Source organism: Acanthochromis polyacanthus, chromosome 14 (assembly GCF_021347895.1).
Source record: "Acanthochromis polyacanthus isolate Apoly-LR-REF ecotype Palm Island chromosome 14, KAUST_Apoly_ChrSc, whole genome shotgun sequence".
In the NCBI taxonomy this organism is placed as follows: Eukaryota; Metazoa; Chordata; class Actinopteri; family Pomacentridae; genus Acanthochromis; species Acanthochromis polyacanthus.
Window position 1 is genome coordinate 246,742 of NC_067126.1, and position 25,828 is coordinate 272,569.

The window sequence follows — 25,828 nt, forward strand, 5'->3', positions numbered from 1 at the left end:
CCCGACCACCGTTGGCTGAACTGCCTTGCCCCCATCCACCAAACCATATCCCTCAAACAATCGTGATATGTGCCGCCCCCCAGCCATGCTCGATCCCCCACTCCCCAACTCAACATTAAAATCACCCCCAACAATGACCTGTCTGTTTGTCGCGAGGTGCGGTCCAATCAGTCCAAAACCTCCTGCCTCTCAACAGGAGTCTGTGGCCCGTACACCACAATGACCCTGAGCTTCACTGACCCCCACGACACATCGGCCCCCAAACCCTCCCCTGAGGAAATGACCACAACATTGTCCACTGTCATGTCCCTAGTTCCAAACAGAATCCCAACCCCAGTAGAGTGAACCCCCCCAACCATCCAGACCGCAGGCCCCCTACCCCACTCTTGCGTAAAAAACACCCTTATCCCGGACATCCGTAAGTGGACTTCCTGCAAAAAACAAAAATCAGCACGTAGGGAGCCCACATAATCAAAAACGACCCTCCGTTTAACAGGGTCCCTCATGCCCCTCACATTCAGCGACAGTACATTAAAGAAACCGTAGTTGAACATGAAAAAGAAAAAATCACGCAAAAAAGTGCCCCTCCTACTCATCATACAGGTCTAAGCTGTCCATCTGCTCGCCCAGGAAAGGCACAGTATTCGGTGAAGATGACGGCCTGTTGGGCCCCTCATATGCATCGTTGCCTAAAGGTGAAGGAACCATCGGCAGGTCCGGGTTAAGTTCCAAGTTCCAATTCAAAACCCGGCGTGAGCGGGTCCCCCACGCCAGGCCCAGGACTGTCCCTCGGCCGACCCTTCCCCCTCCCCCTCCACCACTGTCCCCCCACTTGCGATCGACCCGCTCAGCCCCTGCTGCATCGGTCATGCACGATCGGGACCTCCGCCCTCACAACCCTCCACAGACAACCCACCAGTCCACCCGTCTCTCACCCCGTGATTTCTTGCTCTGCAGGCCCTGTTCAGCAGGAGACCCCGCATCAAAGGCCTGTGGACCCTCTGCGCACTCCTTGTTCACCTCAGGGCGACTGGGCAGGGGTAGCCACCGGGAACCACCCGGAGGCCCTCCGAGGTCGGTGGGCTTCCCCCGTGATCTCCCACAGGGACAGCCACATTATCCCCATAGCCTGCAGCACTCCCTCCCTCCCTGGAACGCCGGCAAGCTTCGAGGCGCCCTCCGGTCCCCCACCTCTGGCAACCTCAGCGAAGGTCCTCGCACGGGTCGGGCAGTCCCGGTACAGATGCCCAAGCCTCCGCAACCATGACACGCCTTCGGTGCACTGCAGTCCTTCGCCTCGTGCCCTCCTTGCCCACAGAAACGGCAACGGTCCCCGGCGCATGATGTTTCCGCATGGCCCGACTGCCGACAGCGGCGGCAGAAAGCAGGTTGCCGTGCATAATACAAATAACCCCTGTCCCCGCCCAGGCTAAAAAAGCAGGCGGGTGCTTGAGTCCGTTGGGCCCGTCCAGGTCAGCCTTCAACAGCACTTGAAACTGCCGCCTTCCCGTCCAAAATCCCAAAGGGTCCTTAATATACCGTGCCGCCGTCACCACCTCTCCGTACTGACTCAGAAACGATGAAACCTGAAGGTCAGTGACAAAGGGGTTGTACATATGTACAGTGATCACCCTAAAATTCGGCCGGTCCAAGTTCCAGACTTTGTACAAGGTGAGAGGCCGTGCCGCCGACGTGCTCCTGCATCGCTCCGCTGCTCGGTGGTAAACCTCCTCTCCTCTCAGTTGACATCAAATGCCTTGTCCTGCTGATTCCACTGAAGGCAAAACACCTCGTCCACCTTCAGATGGAGATGATCCATGATGACATTCCTGCAGAACCATGCTCGGGACGAAGCATCCTCACCAGACAACGCCACTTGGAAACGAAGGGTATACCTCAGCCCGACCCTAGGGATCTGCTGCTCCGGTGTGGCCCCTGCGGCCATCCTCACGGTGTGTAGAAAACGCCTCAGCAGCTGGTGTAAGACTCCGACAAAACACTTGATCTTAGCCAAAAGGCCGAGAAGCGATGACCCATGACCGTTTGCTGAACGGGCCCAGCCCCCTGGCGCAGTTCTCACTTGTGCTGGTGCACTGTTTTCACCGGCTGCGCTAGTGGCTTCTGCCTGGTGACCTCACACACAAGCTCCACTCAGCACCGCCCAAAAATCTGTCAAGCACAGCTCCTTTGCTTTCAACAAACAGATATGGCTCTGCCAGACGGCAAAGCCTGCCAAAAATAGGATAAACTCGTTAGAGTCACTCTCCACGGAAGTCTTTAGTAAAAGGCGAAAGACTTGTACGTTATGAAGAGAAACCAGAGTAAGTCCCGGAAAGTGTGAATGAAGGCCTTTGCCGTCCGCAGCCAGATTAAAACCATTCTCTCTTCAAACTGATTTGGATAAGCATGAAAACGCCACACAAGCACCTCACGCTGCTGGCTTTGTTTGACCGCTTTGGGTTCATTCTCTGACCTCACAGTGTGTGCTGCAGTGGTTGTCCTTTTATGTCTGTGTCTTTTCATTCCACAAGGCCAGAGAAGGGTGCACCGTTTCCGGCGGCACTGCAATGCCGGGTCGATGCGTGGAGTGAAAGGAGCAAGCCCCTCGTTCAGCTCCCAGTGCTAAAAATGCGTTAATATGTAGTCCTCACATGGAGGACGTATCAGATATTTAAACTGATAAGAACAGATACTACACTTGATCTTAGCCAAAGGCCGAGAAGCGATGACCCATGACCGTTTGCTGAACGGGCCCAGCCCCCTGGCACAGTTCTCACTTGTGCTGGTGCACTGTTTTCACCGGGCTGCGCTAGTGGCTTCTGCCTGGTGACCTCACACACAAGCTCCACTCAGCACCGCCCAAAAATTTGTCAAGCACAGCTCCTTTGCTTTCAACAAACAGATATGGCTCTGCCAGACGGCAAAGCCTGCCAAAAATAGAATACACTCACTGGAGTCACTCTCCACGGAAGTCTTTAGTAAAAGGCGAAGGACTTGTACGTTATGAAGAGAAACCAGAGTAAGTCTGCCTTTCTGCAGAAGAAGCAGCCCAAAAGCCTGGTTGTCACAGGCACCACACTCATGGTGAGACTCGCTTGCATTGGTCACGGGTAGCAGATGCCGGGCCACGCCCAGTGCACCTCACCTCCCCGTGTTGCCAAAGGCTCCGTCCAGTCGTATTGCGGCCAGTCGGACGGATGACCAATCCTACTGCGGCCGGCCGTGTTCTGACCGTTCCCCTGGTTGTTGGGACTCGGGCCTCGGAAAGTGAATAAAGGCCTTTGCCGTCCGCAGCCAGATTAAAAACCATTCTCTCTTCAAACTGATTTGGATAAGCATGAAAACGCCACACAAGCACCTCACGCTGCTGGCTTTGTTTGACCGCTTTGGGTTCATTCTCTGACCTCACAGTGTGTGCTGCAGTGGTTGTCCTTTTATGTTTGTGTCTTTTCATTCCACAAGGCCAGAGAAGGGTGCACCGTTTCCGGCGGCACTGCAATGCCGGGTCGATGCGTGGAGTGAAAGGAGCAAGCCCCTCGTTCAGCTCCCAGTGCTAAAAATGCGTTTAATATGTAGTCCTCACATGGAGGACATATCAGATATTAAACTGATAAGAACAGATACTACACTTGATCTTAGCCAAAAGGCCGAGAAGCGATGACCCATGACCGTTTGCTGAACGGGCCCAGCCCCCTGGCGCAGTTCTCACTTGTGCTGGTGCACTGTTTTCACCGGGCTGCGCTAGTGGCTTCTGCCTGGTGACCTCACACACAAGCTCCACTCAGCACCGCCCAAAAATCTGTCAAGCACAGCTCCTTTGCTTTCAACAAACAGATATGGCTCTGCCAGACGGCAAAGCCTGCCAAAAATAGGATAAACTCGTTGGAGTCACTCTCCACGGAAGTCTTTAGTAAAAGGCGAAAGACTTGTACGTTATGAAGAGAAACCAGAGTAAGTCTGCCTTTCTGCAGAAGAAGCAGCCCAAAAGCCTGGTTGTCACAGGCACCACACTCATGGTGAGACTCGCTTGCATTGGTCACGGGTAGCAGATGCCGGGCCACGCCCAGTGCACCTCACCTCCCCGTGTTGCCAAAGGCTCCGTCCAGTCGTATTGCGGCCAGTCGGACGGATGACCAATCCTACTGCGGCCGGCCGTGTTCTGACCGTTCCCCTGGTTGTTGGGACTCGGGCCTCGGAAAGTGTGAATGAAGGCCTTTGCCGTCCGCAGCCAGATTAAAACCATTCTCTCTTCAAACTGATTTGGATAAGCATGAAAACGCCACACAAGCACCTCACGCTGCTGGCTTTGTTTGACCGCTTTGGGTTCATTCTCTGACCTCACAGTGTGTGCTGCAGTGGTTGTCCTTTTATGTCTGTGTCTTTTCATTCCACAAGGCCAGAGAAGGGTGCACCGTTCCCGGCGGCACTGCAATGCCGGGTCGATGCGTGGAGTGAAAGGAGCAAGCCCCTCGTTCAGCTCCCAGTGCCAAAAAATGCGTTTAATATGTAGTCCTCACATGGAGGACATATCAGATATTAAACTGATAAGAACAGATACTACACTTGATCTTAGCCAAAAGGCCGAGAAGCGATGACCCATGACCGTTTGCTGAACGGGCCCAGCCCCCTGGCGCAGTTCTCACTTGTGCTGGTGCACTGTTTTCACCGGGCTGCGCTAGTGGCTTCTGCCTGGTGACCTCACACACAAGCTCCACTCAGCACCGCCCAAAAATCTGTCAAGCACAGCTCCTTTGCTTTCAACAAACAGATATGGCTCTGCCAGACGGCAAAGCCTGCCAAAAATAGGATAAACTCGTTGGAGTCACTCTCCACGGAAGTCTTTAGTAAAAGGCGAAAGACTTGTACGTTATGAAGAGAAACCAGAGTAAGTCCCGGAAAGTGTGAATGAAGGCCTTTGCCGTCCGCAGCCAGATTAAAACCATTCTCTCTTCAAACTGATTTGGATAAGCATGAAAACGCCACACAAGCACCTCACGCTGCTGGCTTTGTTTGACCGCTTTGGGTTCATTCTCTGACCTCACAGTGTGTGCTGCAGTGGTTGTCCTTTTATGTCTGTGTCTTTTCATTCCACAAGGCCAGAGAAGGGTGCACCGTTTCCGGCGGCACTGCAATGCCGGGTCGATGCGTGGAGTGAAAGGAGCAAGCCCCTCGTTCAGCTCCCAGTGCTAAAAATGCGTTTAATATGTAGTCCTCACATGGAGGACATATCAGATATTAAACTGATAAGAACAGATTTTTTTTTTTTTTTTTTTATTAAAGAAATCAATCAACAGAACTCACACAAACACAATGCCTGAATCACAGAAGCACACAATACATACACAAACACATCAAAGAACAAACCATGACACTCGTTGCACAGAAGACAAACCACCTACAACAAAAAAACTGCCCCAGCCGGAAAAAAACACTGTTGCTAAGAACAATCGTCCAACAAACCATCCCATTGGCACAAAAATAAAACCAAAGCAATTACAGTCGTTTGCAATAACCAAAACCTCCCCCCGTGACACACACCAAGCCCCCATCCCACCAACCCCAAACCCCCTTTCCACCTCTCCAGAGCTGCATGCTGCCCCCACCTCAATATGTCGCTGTCAACCCTCCCCCGAAGCTCCGCCACCAACCTCCCCATCACCCCTTGCCTACTGACAGTCCTGTGTTTCTGGACAAGCTCCTGCCTTGCCCACCACAAGTACTTTTTGACCAGGCTGACAATCAGCAAGACAAGGAACACCCCCTTCCTGTGCCCACTCCTCTGTCGACGCGCTCCCATGACAAGGCAGGCCAAGACATTGCCCGCCCAAACCTCAACTCCACCCAAGACCAGAGCGCCTGCGCAAAGGGACAGTCCCACATAACATGTGCAACCGACTCCTCCTCCCCACAGCCCTCCCTTGGACAGGCAGGAGATCCCGCCAGCCCGTGCCTGTGCATCACCTTGCGCACTGGCAAGCACCTGTGGAGGCACAACCAATTCAGGTCCCTGAGCCCATTATCAAGGCCACGCGGCTGTATCTCTCTCCAAGTGCTGGACGGCACCCCGATCACCGGTGGTGCAGACACCCTTTCCCTGACCTCGTTGTACAGGGCCCTATGATCGACCCTCACTGCCCTACGGACGCCTCCGGATGGGCCCTCAGCCACCGTGCAGCATGGCGGTAATGCCAAGGCTGCTGCTCCACCCGTGGTGCCAGGTTGTCCCACACCATGAGCTGTCTTGCCTGGTAGGCAAAAAACAGCCGCAGAAAGTAGCCCGAAGGGTGCAATACTGGGCCAGACAGCTGAGCGCACAAGAAGGACACGAACATACAGTCCAGCTTCAGTGGCAAATGTGGGACATCCCTCCCCCCTCCGTCTATCCCAACCATCATGCGGGCCCTTGATACGTATTCGTATCGCCCTCCCCACATGAAACCAAAGACCATACGCATCAGCGACCTCCTCATGCACACTGGAAGGGGGTAGACATACGCCAGGTACAAAAGGGACGGTAGCACATCTACCTTCAGCACCAGCACTTTCCCGAAAAAAGTCAGGAATCTGCCCCTCCACAATGACAGCTTCCTCTGAACCTTGGCAAGGCGGTCAGTCCAGTTCGAGGCAGCACTGTTGGCTGTCTCGAAATGAACTCCCAAGACCTTCAGCGGGCCACGGCAGTGCGCCAAGCCCCCCGGTACGTCCGTCCGCCCCTTCCACCGTCCAAAAAACTTAACCGAGGACTTTGCAAGGTTCAGGCTCGCCCCTGCAGCCCGCCCAAAATCCTGTATGACCCGCAAAGCCCTGACCAGACATCCATCACTGTCCAGCAGCAACGTCATGTCGTCCGCGTACTGGGACAGCTTCACCCGTGTGCCCCCACTGCCTGGCACCAAAACCCTCTGATCCCCTGATCCACGCGGATGGCCTCTCCAAGAGGTTCAATATACAAAACGTACAGCAAAGGAGAGAGCGGGCACCCCTGCCGCACCCCAGAGTGCACCCCAAAAACCCTCCCCAGGTGACCATTCACCGTCACCATGCTCCTCACATTTGCGTACAAAGTCCGCAACCACCCCACAAAAACGCGGCCGAAACCCATCCTTTCCAACCCCCTGAACAAAAAGCCCCGGTGAACCCTGTCAAACGCCTTTTGCTGATCGAGGGCCACAGCCATTAGTGGCAAGTGACGGTCCTCAGACCAAGCAATTGCGTCTCGGACCAGCTGAAGGTTCCACCTCACCGAGCGCCCCTTCACCCCACACGTCTGGTCCACATGGATCACGTGCGGTAGCGCCGTGCCAAGTCTGTCCGCAAGGACTTTCGCCAAAAGCTTGTAGTCCACACACAGCATAGTCAGTGGACGCCAGTTCCCCAGATCCGCCCGGTCCCCCTTCTTGTATAAGAGGGAGACAACCCCAGTGGCCAAAGATTCCCCCATCACACCACTATGCAGCACCTCATTAAAAACCTCCAACACTGTCGGCCCTAGCACCTCCCAGAAAACCATGTAAAATTCCACCGGAAGCCCATCAATACCGGGGACGACCTTTCTCCTCATCCGACGGAGCACAGCCCCGAGTTCAGTGAGCGAGAGCGGGGCCTCCATAGCACGTGCTATGTCGGGTGGCACCCGCCGAGTAAGCAGGCCCAGAAACCCCTCAGCCCCGTCCTCGTCAACCGCCCTCCCCCCAAAAAAATCCCGATAGTAGTCGGTAGAAACACCCACCATGTCACACACGTCAGCAGTGAGCCGTCCCTGGGCATCCCTGACTGCGGTCAGAACCTGTCTCTCTCTATCTGCACGAATCGAGCTGAAAAAAGCCGCAGAGCACGCCTCTGACTGTTCATGCAGCCGTCTCCGCGACCTGCACCAGGTATGCGCGAGCATCTCGCTCATAAAAAACCCTGAGCCGAGACTTCAGGGTGTCACAGACCCGCAGGTCCACCCCACCCCCGCTGTTACCCCTGGCATATTCCACCTCGAGGCGTCGCTGCAAAAGAGACACTCGCTTCCTCGCCCTCCCCTTCCTGGCCTTACAGTACGTCAAACAAAAGTGCCTAATGCGCTCCTTTGCTGATTCCCACCAGTCAGAAACCCCAGAGCACATAGGTCTGAGACCCAAAAGACCCCTAAAAAACTGCAAGAATTGGCCTCTAAAAGTAGCCTCCTCCAATACACTGACGTTAAGGCGCCAGTAACCTGGCCCAAAAGGAGGCAGAGACGAGCCTACCCGGAACAGGAGCCCATGGTGATCAGTGAAACAGACGGGGATCACCTTGCCTGCCAACAAACTGAGAGACCTCGAAAAAACACATAGTCCAGACGCTTAGCTACCCACATGAATTATACCATGTGGGCCCGACCACCGTTGGCTGAACTGCCTTGCCCCCATCCACCAAACCATATCCCTCAAACAATCGTGATATGTGCCGCCCCCAGCCATGCTCGATCCCCCACTCCCCAACTCAACATTAAAATCACCCCCAACAATGACCTGTCTGTTTGTCGCGAGGTGCGGTCCAATCAGTCCAAAAACCTCCTGCCTCTCAACAGGAGTCTGTGGCCCGTACACCACAATGACCCTGAGCTTCACTGACCCCCACGACACATCGGCCCCCAAAACCCTCCCCTGAGAAATGACCACAACATTGTCCACTGTCATGTCCCTAGTTCCAACAGAATCCCAACCCCAGTAGAGTGAACCCCCCCAACACTCCAGACCGCAGGCCCCCTACCCCACTCTTGCGTAAAACACCCTTATCCCGGACATCCCGTAAGTGGACTTCCTGCAAAAACAAAAATCAGCACGTAGGGAGCCCACATAATCAAAAACGACCCTCCGTTTAACAGGGTCCCTCATGCCCCTCACATTCAGCGACAGTACATTAAAAGAAACCGTATTGAACATGAAAAGAAAAAATCCACGCAAAAAAGTGCCCCTCCTACTCATCATACAGGTCTAAGCTGTCCATCTGCTCGGCCCAGGAAAAGGGCACAGTATTCGGTGAAGATGACGGCCTGTTGGGCCCCTCATATGCATCGTTGCCTAAAGGTGAAGGAACCATCGGCAGGTCCGGGGTAAGTTCCAGTTCCAATTCAAAACCCGGCGTGAGCGGGTCCCCCACGCCAGGCCCAGACTGTCCCTCGGCCGACCCTTCCCCTCCCCCTCCACACTGTCCCCCACTTGCGATCGACCCGCCTCAGCCCCTGCTGCATCGGTCAATGCACGATCGGGACCTCCGCCCTCACAACCCTCCACAGACAACCCACCAGTCTCACCCGTCTCCTCACCCCGTGATTTCTTGCTCTGCAGGCCCTGTTCAGCAGGAGACCCCGCATCAAAGGCCTGTGACCCTCTGCGCACTCCTTGTTTCACCTCAGGGCGGACTGGGGCAGGGGTAGCCACCGGGGAAACCACCCGGAGGCCCTCCGAGGTCGGTGGGCTTCCCCGTGATCTCCCACAGGGACAGCCACATTATCCCCATAGCCTGCAGCACTCCCTCCCTCCCTGGAAACGCCGGCAAGCTTCGAGGCGCCCTCCGGTCCCCCACCTCTGGCAACCTCAGCGAAGGTCCTCGCACGGGTCGGGCAGTCCCGGTACAGATGCCCAAGCCTCCGCAACCATGACACGCCTTCGGTGCACTGCAGTCCTTCGCCTCGTGCCCTCCTTGCCCACAGAAACGGCAACGGTCCCCGGCGCATGATGTTTCCGCATGGCCCGACTGCCGACAGCGGCGGCAGAAAGCAGGTTGCCGTGCATAATACAAATAACCCTGTCCCCGCCCAGGCTAAAAAAAGCAGGCGGGTGCTTGAGTCCGTTGGGCCCGTCCAGGTCAGCCTTCAACAGCACTTGAAACTGCCGCCTTCCCGTCCAAAATCCCAAAGGGTCCTTAATATACCGTGCCGCCGTCACCACCTCTCCGTACTGACTCAGAAACGATGAAACCTGAAGGTCAGTGACAAAGGGGTTGTACATATGTACAGTGATCACCCTAAATTCGGCCGGTCCAAGTTCCAGACTTTGTACAAGGTGAGAGGCCGTGCCGACGACGTGCTCCTGCATCGCTCCGCTGCTCGGTGGTAACCTCCTCTCCTCTCAGTGTGACATCAAATGCCTTGTCCTGCTGATTCCACTGAAGGCAAAACACCTCGTCCACCTTCAGATGGAGATGATCCATGATGACATTCCTGCAGAACCATGCTCGGGACGAAGCATCCTCACCAGACGACGCCACTTGGAAACGAAGGGTATACCTCAGCCCGACCCTAGGGATCTGCTGCTCCGGTGTGGCCCCTGCGGCCATCCTCACGGTGTGTAGAAAACGCCTCAGCAGCTGGTGTAAGACTCCGACAAAACACTTGATCTTAGCCAAAAGGCCGAGAAGCGATGACCCATGACCGTTTGCTGAACGGGCCCAGCCCCCTGGCGCAGTTCTCACTTGTGCTGGTGCACTGTTTTCACCGGGCTGCGCTAGTGGCTTCTGCCTGGTGACCTCACACACAAGCTCCACTCAGCACCGCCCAAAAATCTGTCAAGCACAGCTCCTTTGCTTTCAACAAACAGATATGGCTCTGCCAGACGGCAAAGCCTGCCAAAAATAGGATAAACTCGTTGGAGTCACTCTCCACGGAAGTCTTTAGTAAAAGGCGAAAGACTTGTACGTTATGAAGAGAAACCAGAGTAAGTCTGCCTTTCTGCAGAAGAAGCAGCCCAAAAGCCTGGTTGTCACAGGCACCACACTCATGGTGAGACTCGCTTGCATTGGTCACGGGTAGCAGATGCCGGGCCACGCCCAGTGCACCTCACCTCCCCGTGTTGCCAAAGGCTCCGTCCAGTCGTATTGCGGCCAGTCGGACGGATGACCAATCCTAACTGCGGCCGGCCGTGTTCTGACCGTTCCCCTGGTTGTTGGGACTCGGGCCTCGGAAAGTGTGAATGAAGGCCTTTGCCGTCCGCAGCCAGATTAAAACCATTCTCTCTTCAAACTGATTTGGATAAGCATGAAAACGCCACACAAGCACCTCACGCTGCTGGCTTTGTTTGACCGCTTTGGGTTCATTCTCTGACCTCACAGTGTGTGCTGCAGTGGTTGTCCTTTTATGTCTGTGTCTTTTCATTCCACAAGGCCAGAGAAGGGTGCACCGTTCCCGGCGGCACTGCAATGCCGGGTCGATGCGTGGAGTGAAAGGAGCAAGCCCCTCGTTCAGCTCCCAGTGCCAAAAAATGCGTTTAATATGTAGTCCTCACATGGAGGACATATCAGATATTAAACTGATAAGAACAGATACTACACTTGATCTTAGCCAAAAGGCCGAGAAGCGATGACCCATGACCGTTTGCTGAACGGGCCCAGCCCCCTGGCGCAGTTCTCACTTGTGCTGGTGCACTGTTTTCACCGGGCTGCGCTAGTGGCTTCTGCCTGGTGACCTCACACACAAGCTCCACTCAGCACCGCCCAAAAATCTGTCAAGCACAGCTCCTTTGCTTTCAACAAACAGATATGGCTCTGCCAGACGGCAAAGCCTGCCAAAAATAGGATAAACTCGTTGGAGTCACTCTCCACGGAAGTCTTTAGTAAAAGGCGAAAGACTTGTACGTTATGAAGAGAAACCAGAGTAAGTCCCGGAAAGTGTGAATGAAGGCCTTTGCCGTCCGCAGCCAGATTAAAACCATTCTCTCTTCAAACTGATTTGGATAAGCATGAAAACGCCACACAAGCACCTCACGCTGCTGGCTTTGTTTGACCGCTTTGGGTTCATTCTCTGACCTCACAGTGTGTGCTGCAGTGGTTGTCCTTTTATGTCTGTGTCTTTTCATTCCACAAGGCCAGAGAAGGGTGCACCGTTTCCGGCGGCACTGCAATGCCGGGTCGATGCGTGGAGTGAAAGGAGCAAGCCCCTCGTTCAGCTCCCAGTGCTAAAAATGCGTTTAATATGTAGTCCTCACATGGAGGACATATCAGATATTAAACTGATAAGAACAGATACTACACTTGATCTTAGCCAAAAGGCCGAGAAGCGATGACCCATGACCGTTTGCTGAACGGGCCCAGCCCCTGGCGCAGTTCTCACTTGTGCTGGTGCACTGTTTTCACCGGGCTGCGCTAGTGGCTTCTGCCTGGTGACCTCACACACAAGCTCCACTCAGCACCGCCCAAAATCTGTCAAGCACAGCTTCTTTGCGTTCAACAAACAGATATGGCTCTGCCAGACGGCAAAGCCTGCTAAAGATAGAATACACTCACTGGAGTCACTCTCCACGGAAGTCTTTAGTAAAAGGCGAAAGACTTGTACGTTATGAAGAGAAACCAGAGTAAGTCTGCCTTTCTGCAGAAGAAGCAGCCCAAAAGCCTGGTTGTCACAGGCACCACACTGATGGTGAGACTCGCTTGCATTGGTCACGGGTAGCAGATGCCGGGCCACGCCCAGTGCACCTCACCTCCCCGTGTTGCCAAAGGCTCCGTCCAGTCGTATTGCGGCCAGTCGGACGGATGACCAATCCTACTGCGGCCGGCCGTGTTCTGACCGTTCCCCTGGTTGTTGGGACTCGAGCCTCGGAAAGTGAATAAAGGCCTTTGCCGTCCGCAGCCAGATTAAAACCATTCTCTCTTCAAACTGATTTGGATAAGCATGAAAACGCCACACAAGCACCTCACGCTGCTGGCTTTGTTTGACCGCTGTGGGTTCATTCTCTGATCTCACAGTGTGTGCTGCAGTGGTTGTTCTTTATGTCTGTGTCTTTTCATTCCACAAGGCCAGAGAAGGGTGCACCGTTCCCGGCGGCACTGCAATGCCGGGTCGATGCGTGGAGTGAAAGGAGCAAGCCCCTCGTTCAGCTCCCAGTGCTAAAATGCGTTTAATATGTAGTCCTCACATGGAGGACATATCAGATATTAAACTGATAAGAACAGATACTACACTTGATCTTAGCCAAAAGGCCGAGAAGCGATGACCCATGACCGTTTGCTGAACGGGCCCAGCCCCTGGCGCAGTTCTCACTTGTGCTGGTGCACTGTTTTCACCGGGCTGCGCTAGTGGCTTCTGCCTGGTGACCTCACACACAAGCTCCACTCAGCACCGCCCAAAAATCTGTCAAGCACAGCTCCTTTGCTTTCAACAAACAGATATGGCTCTGCCAGACGGCAAAGCCTGCCAAAAATAGAATACACTCGTTGGAGTCACTCTCCACGGAAGTCTTTAGTAAAAGGCGAAAGACTTGTACGTTATGAAGAGAAACCAGAGTAAGTCTGCCTTCTACAGAAGAAGCAGCCCAAAAGCCTGGTTGTCACAGGCACCACACTCATGGTGAGACTCGCTTGCATTTGTCACGGGTAGCAGATGCCGGGCCACGCCCAGTGCACCTCACCTCCCCGTGTTGCCAAAGGCTCCGTCCAGTCGTATTGCGGCCAGTCGGACGGATGACCAATCCTACTGCGGCCGGCCGTGTTCTGACCGTTCCCCTGGTTGTTGGGACTCGGGCCTCGGAAAGTGTGAATGAAGGCCTTTGCCGTCCGCAGCCAGATTAAAACCATTCTCTCTTCAAACTGATTTGGATAAGCATGAAAACGCCACACAAGCACCTCACGCTGCTGGCTTTGTTTGACCGCTTTGGGTTCATTCTCTGACCTCACAGTGTGTGCTGCAGTGGTTGTCCTTTTATGTCTGTGTCCTTTCATTCCACAAGGCCAGAGAAGGGTGCACCGTTTCCGGCGGCACTGCAATGCCGGGTCGATGCGTGGAGTGAAAGGAGCAAGCCCCTCGTTCAGCTCCCAGTGCTAAAAATGCGTTTAATATGTAGTCCTCACATGGAGGACATATCAGATATTAAACTGATGAGAACAGATACTACACTTGATCTTAGCCAAAAGGCCGAGAAGCGATGACCCATGACCGTTTGCTGAACGGGCCCAGCCCCCTGGCGCAGTTCTCACTTGTGCTGGTGCACTGTTTTCACCGGGCTGCGCTAGTGGCTTCTGCCTGGTGACCTCACACACAAGCTCCACTCAGCACCGCCCAAAAACCTGTCAAGCACAGCTCCTTTGCTTTCAACAAACAGATATGGTTCTGCCAGACGGCAAAGCCTGCCAAGAATAGAATACACTCGTTGGAGTCACTCTCCACGGAAGTCTTTAGTAAAAGGCGAAAGACTTGTACGTTATGAAGAGAAACCAGAGTAAGTCTGCCTTTCTGCAGAAGAAGCAGCCCAAAAGCCTGGTTGTCACAGGCACCACACTCATGGTGAGACTCGCTTGCATTGGTCACGGGTAGCAGATGCCGGGCCACGCCCAGTGCACCTCACCTCCCCGTGTTGCCAAAGGCTCCGTCCAGTCGTATTGCGGCCAGTCGGACGGATGACCAATCCTACTGCGGCCGGCCGTGTTCTGACCGTTCCCCTGGTTGTTGGGACTCGGGCCTCGGAAAGTGAATAAAGGCCTTTGCCGTCCGCAACCAGATTAAAACCATTCTCTCTTCAAACTGATTTGGATAAGCATGAAAACGCCACACAAGCACCTCACGCTGCTGGCTTTGTTTGACCGCTTTGGGTTCATTCTCTGACCTCACAGTGTGTGCTGCAGTGGTTGTCCTTTTATGTCTGTGTCTTGTCATTCCACAAGGCCAGAGAAGGGTGTACCGTTCAAGGCGGCACTGCAATGCCGGGTCGATGCGTGGAGTGAAAGGAGCAAGCCCCTCGTTCAGCTCCCAGTGCTAAAAATGCGTTTAATATGTAGTCCTCACATGGAGGACATATCAGATATTAAACTGATAAGAACAGATACTACACTTGATCTTAGCCAAAAGGCCGAGAAGCGATGACCCATGACCGTTTGCTGAACGGGCCCAGCCCCCTGGCGCAGTTCTCACTTGTGCTGGTGCACTGTTTTCACCGGGCTGCGCTAGTGGCTTCTGCCTGGTGACCTCACACACAAGCTCCACTCAGCACCGCCCAAAAATCTGTCAAGCACAGCTCCTTTGCTTTCAACAAACAGATATGGCTCTGCCAGACGGCAAAGCCTGCCAAAAATAGGATAAACTCGTTGGAGTCACTCTCCACGGAAGTCTTTAGTAAAAGGCGAAAGACTTGTACGTTATGAAGAGAAACCAGAGTAAGTCCCGGAAAGTGTGAATGAAGGCCTTTGCCGTCCGCAGCCAGATTAAAACCATTCTCTCTTCAAACTGATTTGGATAAGCATGAAAACGCCACACAAGCACCTCACGCTGCTGGCTTTGTTTGACCGCTTTGGGTTCATTCTCTGACCTCACAGTGTGTGCTGCAGTGGTTGTCCTTTTATGTCTGTGTCTTTTCATTCCACAAGGCCAGAGAAGGGTGCACCGTTCCCGGCGGCACTGCAATGCCGGGTCGATGCGTGGAGTGAAAGGAGCAAGCCCCTCGTTCAGCTCCCAGTGCTAAAAATGCGTTTAATATGTAGTCCTCACATGGAGGACATATCAGATATTAAACTGATAAGAACAGATTTTTTTTTTTATTTTTTATTAAAGAAATCAATCAACAGAACTCACACAAACACAATGCCTTAATCACAGAAGCACACAATACATACACAAACACATCAAAGAACAAACCATGACACTCGTTGCACAGAAGACAAACCACCTACAACAAAAAAACTGCCCCAGCCGGAAAAAAACACTGTTGCTAAGAACAATCGTCCAACAAACCATCCCATTGGCACAAAAATAAAACCAAAGCAATTACAGTCGTTTGCAATAATCAAAACCTCCCCCCGTGACACACACCAAGCCCCCATCCCACCAACCCCAAACCCCCTTTCCACCTCTCCAGAGCTGCATGCTGCCCCCACCTCAATATGTCGCTGTCAACCCTCCCCCGAAGCTCCGCCACCAACCTCCCCATCACCCCTTGCCTACTGACAGTCCTGTGTTTCTGGACAAGCTCCTGCCTTGCCCACCACAAGTACTTTTTGACCAGGCTGACAATCAGCAAGACAAGGAACACCCCCCTTCCTGTGCCCACTCCTCTGTCGACGCGCTCCCATGACAAGGCAGGCCAAGACATTGCCCGCCCAAACCTCAACTCCACCCAAGACCAGAGCGCCTGCGCAAAGGGACAGTCCCACATAACATGTGCAACCGACTCCTCCTCCCCACAGCCCTCCCTTGGACAGGCAGGAGATCCCGCCAGCCCGTGCCTGTGCATCACCTTGCGCACTGGCAAGCACCTGTGGAGGCACAACCAATTCAGGTCCCTGAGCCCATTATCAAGGCCACGCGGCTGTATCTCTCTCCAAGTGCTGGACGGCACCCCGATCACCGGTGGTGCAGACACCCTTTCCCTGACCTCGTTGTACAGGGCCCTATGATCGACCCTCACTGCCCCTACGGACGCCTCCGGATGGGCCCTCAGCCACCGTGCAGCATGGCGGTAATGCCAAGGCTGCTGCTCCACCCGTGGTGCCAGGTTGTCCCACACCATGAGCTGTCTTGCCTGGTAGGCAAAAAAACAGCGGCAGAAAGTAGCCCGAAGGGTGCAATACTGGGCCAGACAGCTGAGCGCACAAGAAGGACACGAACATACAGTCCAGCTTCAGTGGCAAATGTGGGACATCCCTCCCCCCTCCGTCTATCCCAACCATCATGCGGGCCCTTGATACGTATTCGTATCGCCCTCCCCACATGAAACCAAAGACCATACGCATCAGCGACCTCCTCATGCACACTGGAAGGGGGTAGACATACGCCAGGTACAAAAGGGACGGTAGCACATCTACCTTCAGCACCAGCACTTTCCCGAAAAAAGTCAGGAATCTGCCCCTCCACAATGACAGCTTCCTCTGAACCTTGGCAAGGCGGTCAGTCCAGTTCGAGGCAGCACTGTTGGCTGTCTCGAAATGAACTCCCAAGACCTTCAGCGGGCCACGGCAGTGCGCCAAGCCCCCCGGTACGTCCGTCCGCCCCTTCCACCGTCCAAAAAACTTAACCGAGGACTTTGCAAGGTTCAGGCTCGCCCCTGCAGCCCGCCCAAAATCCTGTATGACCCGCAAAGCCCTGACCAGACATCCATCACTGTCCAGCAACAACGTCATGTCGTCCGCGTACTGGGACAGCTTCACCCGTGTGCCCCCACTGCCTGGCACCAAAAACCCTCTGATCCCCTGATCCACGCGGATGGCCTCTCCAAGAGGTTCAATATACAAAACGTACAGCAAAGGAGAGAGCGGGCACCCCTGCCGCACCCCAGAGTGCACCCCAAAAACCCTCCCCAGGTGACCATTCACCGTCACCATGCTCCTCACATTTGCGTACAAAGTCCGCAACCACCCCACAAAAACGCGGCCGAAACCCATCCTTTCCAACCCCCTGAACAAAAAGCCCCGGTGAACCCTGTCAAACGCCTTTTGCTGATCGAGGGCCACAGCCATTAGTGGCAAGTGACGGTCCTCAGACCAAGCAATTGCGTCTCGGACCAGCTGAAGGTTCCACCTCACCGAGCGCCCCTTCACCCCACACGTCTGGTCCACATGGATCACGTGCGGTAGCGCCGTGCCAAGTCTGTCCGCAAGGACTTTCGCCAAAAGCTTGTAGTCCACACACAGCATAGTCAGTGGACGCCAGTTCCCCAGATCCGCCCGGTCCCCCTTCTTGTATAAGAGGGAGACAACCCCAGTGGCCAAAGATTCCCCCATCACACCACTATGCAGCACCTCATTAAAAACCTCCAACACTGTCGGCCCTAGCACCTCCCAGAAAACCATGTAAAATTCCACCGGAAGCCCATCAATACCGGGGACGACCTTTCTCCTCATCCGACGGAGCACAGCCCCGAGTTCAGTGAGCGAGAGCGGGGCCTCCATAGCACGTGCTATGTCGGGTGGCACCCGCCGAGTATGCAGGCCCAGAAACCCCTCAGCCCCGTCCTCGTCAACCGCCCTCCCCCCAAAAAATCCCGATAGTAGTCGGTAGAAACACCCACCATGTCACACACGTCAGCAGTGAGCCGTCCCTGGGCATCCCTGACTGCGGTCAGAACCTGTCTCTCTCTATCTGCACGAATCGAGCTGAAAAAAGCCGCAGAGCACGCCTCTGACTGTTCATGCAGCCGTCTCCGCGACTGCACCAGGTATGCGCGAGCATCTCGCTCATAAAAAACCCTGAGCCGAGACTTCAGGGTGTCACAGACCCGCAGGTCCACCCCACCCCCGCTGTTACCCCTGGCATATTCCACCTCGAGGCGTCGCTGCAAAAGAGACACTCGCTTCCTCGCCCTCCCCTTCCTGGCCTTACAGTACGTCAAACAAAAGTGCCTAATGCGCTCCTTTGCTGATTCCCACCAGTCAGAAACCCCAGAGCACATAGGTCTGAGACCCAAAAGACCCCTAAAAAACTGCAAGAATTGGCCTCTAAAAGTAGCCTCCTCCAATACACTGACGTTAAGGCGCCAGTAACCTGGCCCAAAAGGAGGCAGAGACGAGCCTACCCGGAACAGGAGCCCATGGTGATCAGTGAAACAGACGGGGATCACCTTGCCTGCCAACAAACTGAGAGACCTCGAAAAAAACACATAGTCCAGACGCTTAGCTACCCCACATGAATTATACCATGTGGGCCCGACCACCGTTGGCTGAACTGCCTTGCCCCCATCCACCAAACCATATCCCTCAAACAATCGTGATATGTGCCGCCCCCCAGCCATGCTCGATCCCCCACTCCCCAACTCAACATTAAAATCACCCCCAACAATGACCTGTCTGTTTGTCGCGAGGTGCGGTCCAATCAGTCCAAAAACCTCCTGCCTCTCAACAGGAGTCTGTGGCCCGTACACCACAATGACCCTGAGCTTCACTGACCCCCACGACACATCGGCCCCCAAAACCCTCCCCTGAGAAATGACCACAACATTGTCCACTGTCATGTCCCTAGTTCCAAACAGAATCCCAACCCCAGTAGAGTGAACCCCCCCAACACTCCAGACCGCAGGCCCCCTACCCCACTCTTGCGTAAAAACACCCTTATCCCGGACATCCCGTAAGTGGACTTCCTGCAAAAAACAAAAATCAGCACGTAGGGAGCCCACATAATCAAAAACGACCCTCCGTTTAACAGGGTCCCTCATGCCCCTCACATTCAGCGACAGTACATTAAAAGAAACCGTATTGAACATGAAAAAGAAAAAATCCACGCAAAAAAGTGCCCCTCCTACTCATCATACAGGTCTAAGCTGTCCATCTGCTCGGCCCAGGAAAAGGGCACAGTATTCGGTGAAGATGACGGCCTGTTGGGCCCCTCATATGCATCGTTGCCTAAAGGTGAAGGAACCATCGGCAGGTCCGGGGTAAGTTCCAGTTCCAATTCAAAACCCGGCGTGAGCGGGTCCCCCACGCCAGGCCCAGACTGTCCCTCGGCCGACCCTTCCCCCTCCCCCTCCACACTGTCCCCCACTTGCGATCGACCCGCCTCAGCCCCTGCTGCATCGGTCAATGCACGATCGGGACCTCCGCCCTCACAACCCTCCACAGACAACCCACCAGTCTCACCCGTCTCCTCACCCCGTGATTTCTTGCTCTGCAGGCCCTGTTCAGCAGGAGACCCCGCATCAAAGGCCTGTGACCCTCTGCGCACTCCTTGTTTCACCTCAGGGCGGACTGGGGCAGGGGTAGCCACCGGGGAAACCACCCGGAGGCCCTCCGAGGTCGGTGGGCTTCCCCCGTGATCTCCCACAGGGACAGCCACATTATCCCCATAGCCTGCAGCACTCCCTCCCTCCCTGGAAACGCCGGCAAGCTTCGAGGCGCCCTCCGGTCCCCCACCTCTGGCAACCTCAGCGAAGGTCCTCGCACGGGTCGGGCAGTCCCGGTACAGATGCCCCAAGCCTCCGCAACCATGACACGCCTTCGGTGCACTGCAGTCCTTCGCCTCGTGCCCTCCTTGCCCACAGAAACGGCAACGGTCCCCGGCGCATGATGTTTCCGCATGGCCCGACTGCCGACAGCGGCGGCAGAAAGCAGGTTGCCGTGCATAATACAAATAACCCCTGTCCCCGCCCAGGCTAAAAAAAGCAGGCGGGTGCTTGAGTCCGTTGGGCCCGTCCAGGTCAGCCTTCAACAGCACTTGAAACTGCCGCCTTCCCGTCCAAAATCCCAAAGGGTCCTTAATATACCGTGCCGCCGTCACCACCTCTCCGTACTGACTCAGAAACGATGAAACCTGAAGGTCAGTGACAAAGGGGTTGTACATATGTACAGTGATCACCCTAAAATTCGGCCGGTCCAAGTTCCAGACTTTGTACAAGGTGAGAGGCCGTGCCGACGACGTGCTCCTGCATCGCTCCGCTGCTCGGTGGTAAACCTCCTCTCCTCTCAGTGTGACATCAAATGCCTTGTCCTGCTGATTCCACTGAAGGCAAAACACCTCGTCCACCTTCAGATGGAGATGATCCATGATGACATTCCTGCAGAACCATGCTCGGGACGAAGCATCCTCACCAAACGACGCCACTTGGAAACGAAGGGTATACCTCAGCCCGACCCTAGGGATCTGCTGCTCCGGTGTGGCCCCTGCGGCCATCCTCACGGTGTGTAGAAAACGCCTCAGCAGCTGGTGTAAGACTCCGACAAAACACTTGATCTTAGCCAAAAGGCCGAGAAGCGATGACCCATGACCGTTTGCTGAACGGGCCCAGCCCCCTGGCGCAGTTCTCACTTGTGCTGGTGCACTGTTTTCACCGGGCTGCGCTAGTGGCTTCTGCCTGGTGACCTCACACACAAGCTCCACTCAGCACCGCCCAAAAATCTGTCAAGCACAGCTCCTTTGCTTTCAACAAACAGATATGGCTCTGCCAGACGGCAAAGCCTGCCAAAAATAGGATAAACTCGTTAGAGTCACTCTCCACGGAAGTCTTTAGTAAAAGGCGAAAGACTTGTACGTTATGAAGAGAAACCAGAGTAAGTCCCGGAAAGTGTGAATGAAGGCCTTTGCCGTCCGCAGCCAGATTAAAACCATTCTCTCTTCAAACTGATTTGGATAAGCATGAAAACGCCACACAAGCACCTCACGCTGCTGGCTTTGTTTGACCGCTTTGGGTTCATTCTCTGACCTCACAGTGTGTGCTGCAGTGGTTGTCCTTTTATGTCTGTGTCTTTTCATTCCACAAGGCCAGAGAAGGGTGCACCGTTTCCGGCGGCACTGCAATGCCGGGTCGATGCGTGGAGTGAAAGGAGCAAGCCCCTCGTTCAGCTCCCAGTGCTAAAAATGCGTTTAATATGTAGTCCTCACATGGAGGACGTATCAGATATTAAACTGATAAGAACAGATACTACACTTGATCTTAGCCAAAAGGCCGAGAAGCGATGACCCATGACCGTTTGCTGAACGGGCCCAGCCCCCTGGCACAGTTCTCACTTGTGCTGGTGCACTGTTTTCACCGGGCTGCGCTAGTGGCTTCTGCCTGGTGACCTCACACACAAGCTCCACTCAGCACCGCCCAAAAATTTGTCAAGCACAGCTCCTTTGCTTTCAACAAACAGATATGGCTCTGCCAGACGGCAAAGCCTGCCAAAAATAGAATACACTCACTGGAGTCACTCTCCACGGAAGTCTTTAGTAAAAGGCGAAGGACTTGTACGTTATGAAGAGAAACCAGAGTAAGTCTGCCTTTCTGCAGAAGAAGCAGCCCAAAAGCCTGGTTGTCACAGGCACCACACTCATGGTGAGACTCGCTTGCATTGGTCACGGGTAGCAGATGCCGGGCCACGCCCAGTGCACCTCACCTCCCCGTGTTGCCAAAGGCTCCGTCCAGTCGTATTGCGGCCAGTCGGACGGATGACCAATCCTACTGCGGCCGGCCGTGTTCTGACCGTTCCCCTGGTTGTTGGGACTCGGGCCTCGGAAAGTGAATAAAGGCCTTTGCCGTCCGCAGCCAGATTAAAACCATTCTCTCTTCAAACTGATTTGGATAAGCATGAAAACGCCACACAAGCACCTCACGCTGCTGGCTTTGTTTGACCGCTTTGGGTTCATTCTCTGACCTCACAGTGTGTGCTGCAGTGGTTGTCCTTTTATGTTTGTGTCTTTTCATTCCACAAGGCCAGAGAAGGGTGCACCGTTTCCGGCGGCACTGCAATGCCGGGTCGATGCGTGGAGTGAAAGGAGCAAGCCCCTCGTTCAGCTCCCAGTGCTAAAAATGCGTTTAATATGTAGTCCTCACATGGAGGACATATCAGATATTAAACTGATAAGAACAGATACTACACTTGATCTTAGCCAAAAGGCCGAGAAGCGATGACCCATGACCGTTTGCTGAACGGGCCCAGCCCCCTGGCGCAGTTCTCACTTGTGCTGGTGCACTGTTTTCACCGGGCTGCGCTAGTGGCTTCTGCCTGGTGACCTCACACACAAGCTCCACTCAGCACCGCCCAAAAATCTGTCAAGCACAGCTCCTTTGCTTTCAACAAACAGATATGGCTCTGCCAGACGGCAAAGCCTGCCAAAAATAGGATAAACTCGTTGGAGTCACTCTCCACGGAAGTCTTTAGTAAAAGGCGAAAGACTTGTACGTTATGAAGAGAAACCAGAGTAAGTCTGCCTTTCTGCAGAAGAAGCAGCCCAAAAGCCTGGTTGTCACAGGCACCACACTCATGGTGAGACTCGCTTGCATTGGTCACGGGTAGCAGATGCCGGGCCACGCCCAGTGCACCTCACCTCCCCGTGTTGCCAAAGGCTCCGTCCAGTCGTATTGCGGCCAGTCGGACGGATGACCAATCCTACTGCGGCCGGCCGTGTTCTGACCGTTCCCCTGGTTGTTGGGACTCGGGCCTCGGAAAGTGTGAATGAAGGCCTTTGCCGTCCGCAGCCAGATTAAAACCATTCTCTCTTCAAACTGATTTGGATAAGCATGAAAACGCCACACAAGCACCTCACGCTGCTGGCTTTGTTTGACCGCTTTGGGTTCATTCTCTGACCTCACAGTGTGTGCTGCAGTGGTTGTCCTTTTATGTCTGTGTCTTTTCATTCCACAAGGCCAGAGAAGGGTGCACCGTTCCCGGCGGCACTGCAATGCCGGGTCGATGCGTGGAGTGAAAGGAGCAAGCCCCTCGTTCAGCTCCCAGTGCCAAAAAATGCGTTTAATATGTAGTCCTCACATGGAGGACATATCAGATATTAAACTGATAAGAACAGATACTACACTTGATCTTAGCCAAAAGGCCGAGAAGCGATGACCCATGACCGTTTGCTGAACGGGCCCAGCCCCCTGGCGCAGTTCTCACTTGTGCTGGTGCACTGTTTTCACCGGGCTGCGCTAGTGGCTTCTGCCTGGTGACCTCACACACAAGCTCCACTCAGCACCGCCCAAAAATCTGTCAAGCACAGCTCCTTTGCTTTCAACAAACAGATATGGCTCTGCCAGACGGCAAAGCCTGCCAAAAATAGGATAAACTCGTTGGAGTCACTCTCCACGGAAGTCTTTAGTAAAAGGCGAAAGACTTGTACGTTATGAAGAGAAACCAGAGTAAGTCCCGGAAAGTGTGAATGAAGGCCTTTGCCGTCCGCAGCCAGATTAAAACCATTCTCTCTTCAAACTGATTTGGATAAGCATGAAAACGCCACACAAGCACCTCACGCTGCTGGCTTTGTTTGACCGCTTTGGGTTCATTCTCTGACCTCACAGTGTGTGCTGCAGTGGTTGTCCTTTTATGTCTGTGTCTTTTCATTCCACAAGGCCAGAGAAGGGTGCACCGTTCCCGGCGGCACTGCAATGCCGGGTCGATGCGTGGAGTGAAAGGAGCAAGCCCCTCGTTCAGCTCCCAGTGCCAAAAAATGCGTTTAATATGTAGTCCTCACATGGAGGACATATCAGATATTAAACTGATAAGAACAGATACTACACTTGATCTTAGCCAAAAGGCCGAGAAGCGATGACCCATGACCGTTTGCTGAACGGGCCCAGCCCCCTGGCGCAGTTCTCACTTGTGCTGGTGCACTGTTTTCACCGGGCTGCGCTAGTGGCTTCTGCCTGGTGACCTCACACACAAGCTCCACTCAGCACCGCCCAAAAATCTGTCAAGCACAGCTCCTTTGCTTTCAACAAACAGATATGGCTCTGCCAGACGGCAAAGCCTGCCAAAAATAGGATAAACTCGTTGGAGTCACTCTCCACGGAAGTCTTTAGTAAAAGGCGAAAGACTTGTACGTTATGAAGAGAAACCAGAGTAAGTCCCGGAAAGTGTGAATGAAGGCCTTTGCCGTCCGCAGCCAGATTAAAACCATTCTCTCTTCAAACTGATTTGGATAAGCATGAAAACGCCACACAAGCACCTCACGCTGCTGGCTTTGTTTGACCGCTTTGGGTTCATTCTCTGACCTCACAGTGTGTGCTGCAGTGGTTGTCCTTTTATGTCTGTGTCTTTTCATTCCACAAGGCCAGAGAAGGGTGCACCGTTCCCGGCGGCACTGCAATGCCGGGTCGATGCGTGGAGTGAAAGGAGCAAGCCCCTCGTTCAGCTCCCAGTGCTAAAAATGCGTTTAATATGTAGTCCTCACATGGAGGACATATCAGATATTAAACTGATAAGAACAGATACTACACTTGATCTTAACCAAAAGGCCGAGAAGCGATGACCCATGACCGTTTGCTGAACGGGCCCAGCCCCCTGGCGCAGTTCTCACTTGTGCTGGTGCGCTGTTTTCACCGGGCTGCGCTCGTGGCTTCTGCCTGGTGACCTCACACACAAGCTCCACTCAGCACCGTCCAAAAATCTGTCGAGCACAGCTCCTTTGCTTTCAACAACAGATATGGCTCTGCCAGATGGCAAAGCCTGCCAAAAATAGGATAAACTCGTTGGAGTCACTCTCCACGGAAGTCTTTAGTAAAAGGCGAAAGACTTGTACGTTATGAAGAGAAACCAGAGTAAGTCCCGGAAAGTGTGAATGAAGGCCTTTGCCGTCCGCAGCCAGATTAAAACCATTCTCTCTTCAAACTGATTTGGATAAGCATGAAAACGCCACACAAGCACCTCACGCTGCTGGCTTTTTTTGACCGCTTTGGGTTCATTCTCTGACCTCACAGTGTGTGCTGCAGTGGTTGTCCTTTTATGTCTGTGTCTTGTCATTCCACAAGGCCAGAGAAGGGTGCACCGTTCAAGGCGGCACTGCAATGCCGGGTCAATGCGTGGAGTGAAAGGAGCAAGCCCCTCGTTCAACTCCCAGTGCTAAAATTGCGTTTAATATGTAGTCCTCACATGGAGGACATATCAGATATTAAACTGATAAGAACAGATACTACACTTGATCTTAGCCAAAAGGCCGAGAAGCGATGACCCATGACCGTTTGCTGAACGGGCCCAGCCCCCTGGCGCAGTTCTCACTTGTGCTGGTGCACTGTTTTCACCGGGCTGCGCTAGTGGCTTCTGCCTGGTGACCTCACACACAAGCTCCACTCAGCACCGCCCAAAAATCTGTCAAGCACAGCTCCTTTGCTTTCAACAAACAGATATGGCTCTGCCAGACGGCAAAGCCTGCCAAAAATAGAATACACTCACTGGAGTCACTCTCCACGGAAGTCTTTAGTAAAAGGCGAAGGACTTGTACGTTATGAAGAGAAACCAGAGTAAGTCTGCCTTTCTGCAGAAGAAGCAGCCCAAAAGCCTGGTTGTCACAGGCACCACACTCATGGTGAGACTTGCTTGCATTTGTCACGGGTAGCAGATGCCGGGCCACGCCCAGTGCACCTCACCTCCCCGTGTTGCCAAAGGCTCCGTCCAGTCGTATTGCGGCCAGTCGGACGGATGACCAATCCTACTGCGGCCGGCCGTGTTCTGACCGTTCCCCTGGTTGTTGGGACTCGGGCCTCGG

General features: G+C 54.0%; 33 non-coding genes across 33 annotated transcripts; all 33 read right to left on the reverse strand.

Moving 5' to 3' along the window:
• Positions 1–2,210: 2,210 nt before the first annotated feature.
• On the reverse strand, positions 2,211–2,325 carry LOC127537351 (U5 spliceosomal RNA). Its single transcript, XR_007946943.1, has one exon. It is a non-coding gene; the product is annotated as a U5 spliceosomal RNA (small nuclear RNA).
• Positions 2,326–2,537: 212 nt separating this feature from the next.
• On the reverse strand, positions 2,538–2,727 carry LOC127537345 (U2 spliceosomal RNA). The gene has a single exon (XR_007946936.1). It is a non-coding gene; the product is annotated as a U2 spliceosomal RNA (small nuclear RNA).
• A 181-nt stretch (positions 2,728–2,908) lies between these two features.
• On the reverse strand, positions 2,909–3,023 carry LOC127537310 (U5 spliceosomal RNA). Its single transcript, XR_007946902.1, has one exon. It is a non-coding gene; the product is annotated as a U5 spliceosomal RNA (small nuclear RNA).
• A 445-nt stretch (positions 3,024–3,468) lies between these two features.
• On the reverse strand, positions 3,469–3,659 carry LOC127537326 (U2 spliceosomal RNA). The gene has a single exon (XR_007946918.1). It is a non-coding gene; the product is annotated as a U2 spliceosomal RNA (small nuclear RNA).
• Positions 3,660–3,840: 181 nt separating this feature from the next.
• LOC127537355 (U5 spliceosomal RNA) lies at positions 3,841–3,955 on the reverse strand. The gene has a single exon (XR_007946946.1). It is a non-coding gene; the product is annotated as a U5 spliceosomal RNA (small nuclear RNA).
• A 446-nt stretch (positions 3,956–4,401) lies between these two features.
• Positions 4,402–4,593, reverse strand: LOC127537322 (U2 spliceosomal RNA). Its single transcript, XR_007946914.1, has one exon. It is a non-coding gene; the product is annotated as a U2 spliceosomal RNA (small nuclear RNA).
• Positions 4,594–4,774: 181 nt separating this feature from the next.
• LOC127537356 (U5 spliceosomal RNA) lies at positions 4,775–4,889 on the reverse strand. The gene has a single exon (XR_007946947.1). It is a non-coding gene; the product is annotated as a U5 spliceosomal RNA (small nuclear RNA).
• A 212-nt stretch (positions 4,890–5,101) lies between these two features.
• LOC127537347 (U2 spliceosomal RNA) lies at positions 5,102–5,284 on the reverse strand. Its single transcript, XR_007946939.1, has one exon. It is a non-coding gene; the product is annotated as a U2 spliceosomal RNA (small nuclear RNA).
• A 5,290-nt stretch (positions 5,285–10,574) lies between these two features.
• Positions 10,575–10,689, reverse strand: LOC127537357 (U5 spliceosomal RNA). The gene has a single exon (XR_007946948.1). It is a non-coding gene; the product is annotated as a U5 spliceosomal RNA (small nuclear RNA).
• Positions 10,690–11,136: 447 nt separating this feature from the next.
• LOC127537323 (U2 spliceosomal RNA) lies at positions 11,137–11,328 on the reverse strand. The gene has a single exon (XR_007946915.1). It is a non-coding gene; the product is annotated as a U2 spliceosomal RNA (small nuclear RNA).
• Positions 11,329–11,509: 181 nt separating this feature from the next.
• LOC127537358 (U5 spliceosomal RNA) lies at positions 11,510–11,624 on the reverse strand. Its single transcript, XR_007946949.1, has one exon. It is a non-coding gene; the product is annotated as a U5 spliceosomal RNA (small nuclear RNA).
• A 212-nt stretch (positions 11,625–11,836) lies between these two features.
• On the reverse strand, positions 11,837–12,027 carry LOC127537327 (U2 spliceosomal RNA). Its single transcript, XR_007946919.1, has one exon. It is a non-coding gene; the product is annotated as a U2 spliceosomal RNA (small nuclear RNA).
• Positions 12,028–12,204: 177 nt separating this feature from the next.
• Positions 12,205–12,321, reverse strand: LOC127537305 (U5 spliceosomal RNA). The gene has a single exon (XR_007946898.1). It is a non-coding gene; the product is annotated as a U5 spliceosomal RNA (small nuclear RNA).
• Positions 12,322–12,764: 443 nt separating this feature from the next.
• Positions 12,765–12,954, reverse strand: LOC127537337 (U2 spliceosomal RNA). The gene has a single exon (XR_007946929.1). It is a non-coding gene; the product is annotated as a U2 spliceosomal RNA (small nuclear RNA).
• Positions 12,955–13,134: 180 nt separating this feature from the next.
• Positions 13,135–13,249, reverse strand: LOC127537301 (U5 spliceosomal RNA). Its single transcript, XR_007946893.1, has one exon. It is a non-coding gene; the product is annotated as a U5 spliceosomal RNA (small nuclear RNA).
• Positions 13,250–13,694: 445 nt separating this feature from the next.
• On the reverse strand, positions 13,695–13,885 carry LOC127537340 (U2 spliceosomal RNA). Its single transcript, XR_007946932.1, has one exon. It is a non-coding gene; the product is annotated as a U2 spliceosomal RNA (small nuclear RNA).
• Positions 13,886–14,064: 179 nt separating this feature from the next.
• Positions 14,065–14,181, reverse strand: LOC127537307 (U5 spliceosomal RNA). The gene has a single exon (XR_007946900.1). It is a non-coding gene; the product is annotated as a U5 spliceosomal RNA (small nuclear RNA).
• Positions 14,182–14,625: 444 nt separating this feature from the next.
• On the reverse strand, positions 14,626–14,816 carry LOC127537343 (U2 spliceosomal RNA). Its single transcript, XR_007946934.1, has one exon. It is a non-coding gene; the product is annotated as a U2 spliceosomal RNA (small nuclear RNA).
• Positions 14,817–14,997: 181 nt separating this feature from the next.
• LOC127537359 (U5 spliceosomal RNA) lies at positions 14,998–15,112 on the reverse strand. Its single transcript, XR_007946950.1, has one exon. It is a non-coding gene; the product is annotated as a U5 spliceosomal RNA (small nuclear RNA).
• Positions 15,113–15,324: 212 nt separating this feature from the next.
• Positions 15,325–15,506, reverse strand: LOC127537346 (U2 spliceosomal RNA). Its single transcript, XR_007946937.1, has one exon. It is a non-coding gene; the product is annotated as a U2 spliceosomal RNA (small nuclear RNA).
• A 5,305-nt stretch (positions 15,507–20,811) lies between these two features.
• Positions 20,812–20,926, reverse strand: LOC127537352 (U5 spliceosomal RNA). Its single transcript, XR_007946944.1, has one exon. It is a non-coding gene; the product is annotated as a U5 spliceosomal RNA (small nuclear RNA).
• Positions 20,927–21,138: 212 nt separating this feature from the next.
• Positions 21,139–21,329, reverse strand: LOC127537333 (U2 spliceosomal RNA). The gene has a single exon (XR_007946924.1). It is a non-coding gene; the product is annotated as a U2 spliceosomal RNA (small nuclear RNA).
• A 181-nt stretch (positions 21,330–21,510) lies between these two features.
• On the reverse strand, positions 21,511–21,625 carry LOC127537311 (U5 spliceosomal RNA). Its single transcript, XR_007946903.1, has one exon. It is a non-coding gene; the product is annotated as a U5 spliceosomal RNA (small nuclear RNA).
• Positions 21,626–22,069: 444 nt separating this feature from the next.
• LOC127537328 (U2 spliceosomal RNA) lies at positions 22,070–22,260 on the reverse strand. The gene has a single exon (XR_007946920.1). It is a non-coding gene; the product is annotated as a U2 spliceosomal RNA (small nuclear RNA).
• A 181-nt stretch (positions 22,261–22,441) lies between these two features.
• Positions 22,442–22,556, reverse strand: LOC127537360 (U5 spliceosomal RNA). Its single transcript, XR_007946951.1, has one exon. It is a non-coding gene; the product is annotated as a U5 spliceosomal RNA (small nuclear RNA).
• Positions 22,557–23,002: 446 nt separating this feature from the next.
• LOC127537324 (U2 spliceosomal RNA) lies at positions 23,003–23,194 on the reverse strand. The gene has a single exon (XR_007946916.1). It is a non-coding gene; the product is annotated as a U2 spliceosomal RNA (small nuclear RNA).
• Positions 23,195–23,375: 181 nt separating this feature from the next.
• Positions 23,376–23,490, reverse strand: LOC127537361 (U5 spliceosomal RNA). Its single transcript, XR_007946952.1, has one exon. It is a non-coding gene; the product is annotated as a U5 spliceosomal RNA (small nuclear RNA).
• A 212-nt stretch (positions 23,491–23,702) lies between these two features.
• On the reverse strand, positions 23,703–23,894 carry LOC127537325 (U2 spliceosomal RNA). The gene has a single exon (XR_007946917.1). It is a non-coding gene; the product is annotated as a U2 spliceosomal RNA (small nuclear RNA).
• A 181-nt stretch (positions 23,895–24,075) lies between these two features.
• Positions 24,076–24,190, reverse strand: LOC127537362 (U5 spliceosomal RNA). The gene has a single exon (XR_007946953.1). It is a non-coding gene; the product is annotated as a U5 spliceosomal RNA (small nuclear RNA).
• A 212-nt stretch (positions 24,191–24,402) lies between these two features.
• On the reverse strand, positions 24,403–24,593 carry LOC127537334 (U2 spliceosomal RNA). The gene has a single exon (XR_007946925.1). It is a non-coding gene; the product is annotated as a U2 spliceosomal RNA (small nuclear RNA).
• A 180-nt stretch (positions 24,594–24,773) lies between these two features.
• On the reverse strand, positions 24,774–24,888 carry LOC127537350 (U5 spliceosomal RNA). Its single transcript, XR_007946942.1, has one exon. It is a non-coding gene; the product is annotated as a U5 spliceosomal RNA (small nuclear RNA).
• Positions 24,889–25,100: 212 nt separating this feature from the next.
• On the reverse strand, positions 25,101–25,291 carry LOC127537338 (U2 spliceosomal RNA). Its single transcript, XR_007946930.1, has one exon. It is a non-coding gene; the product is annotated as a U2 spliceosomal RNA (small nuclear RNA).
• A 181-nt stretch (positions 25,292–25,472) lies between these two features.
• On the reverse strand, positions 25,473–25,587 carry LOC127537312 (U5 spliceosomal RNA). Its single transcript, XR_007946904.1, has one exon. It is a non-coding gene; the product is annotated as a U5 spliceosomal RNA (small nuclear RNA).
• Positions 25,588–25,828: the final 241 nt, after the last annotated feature.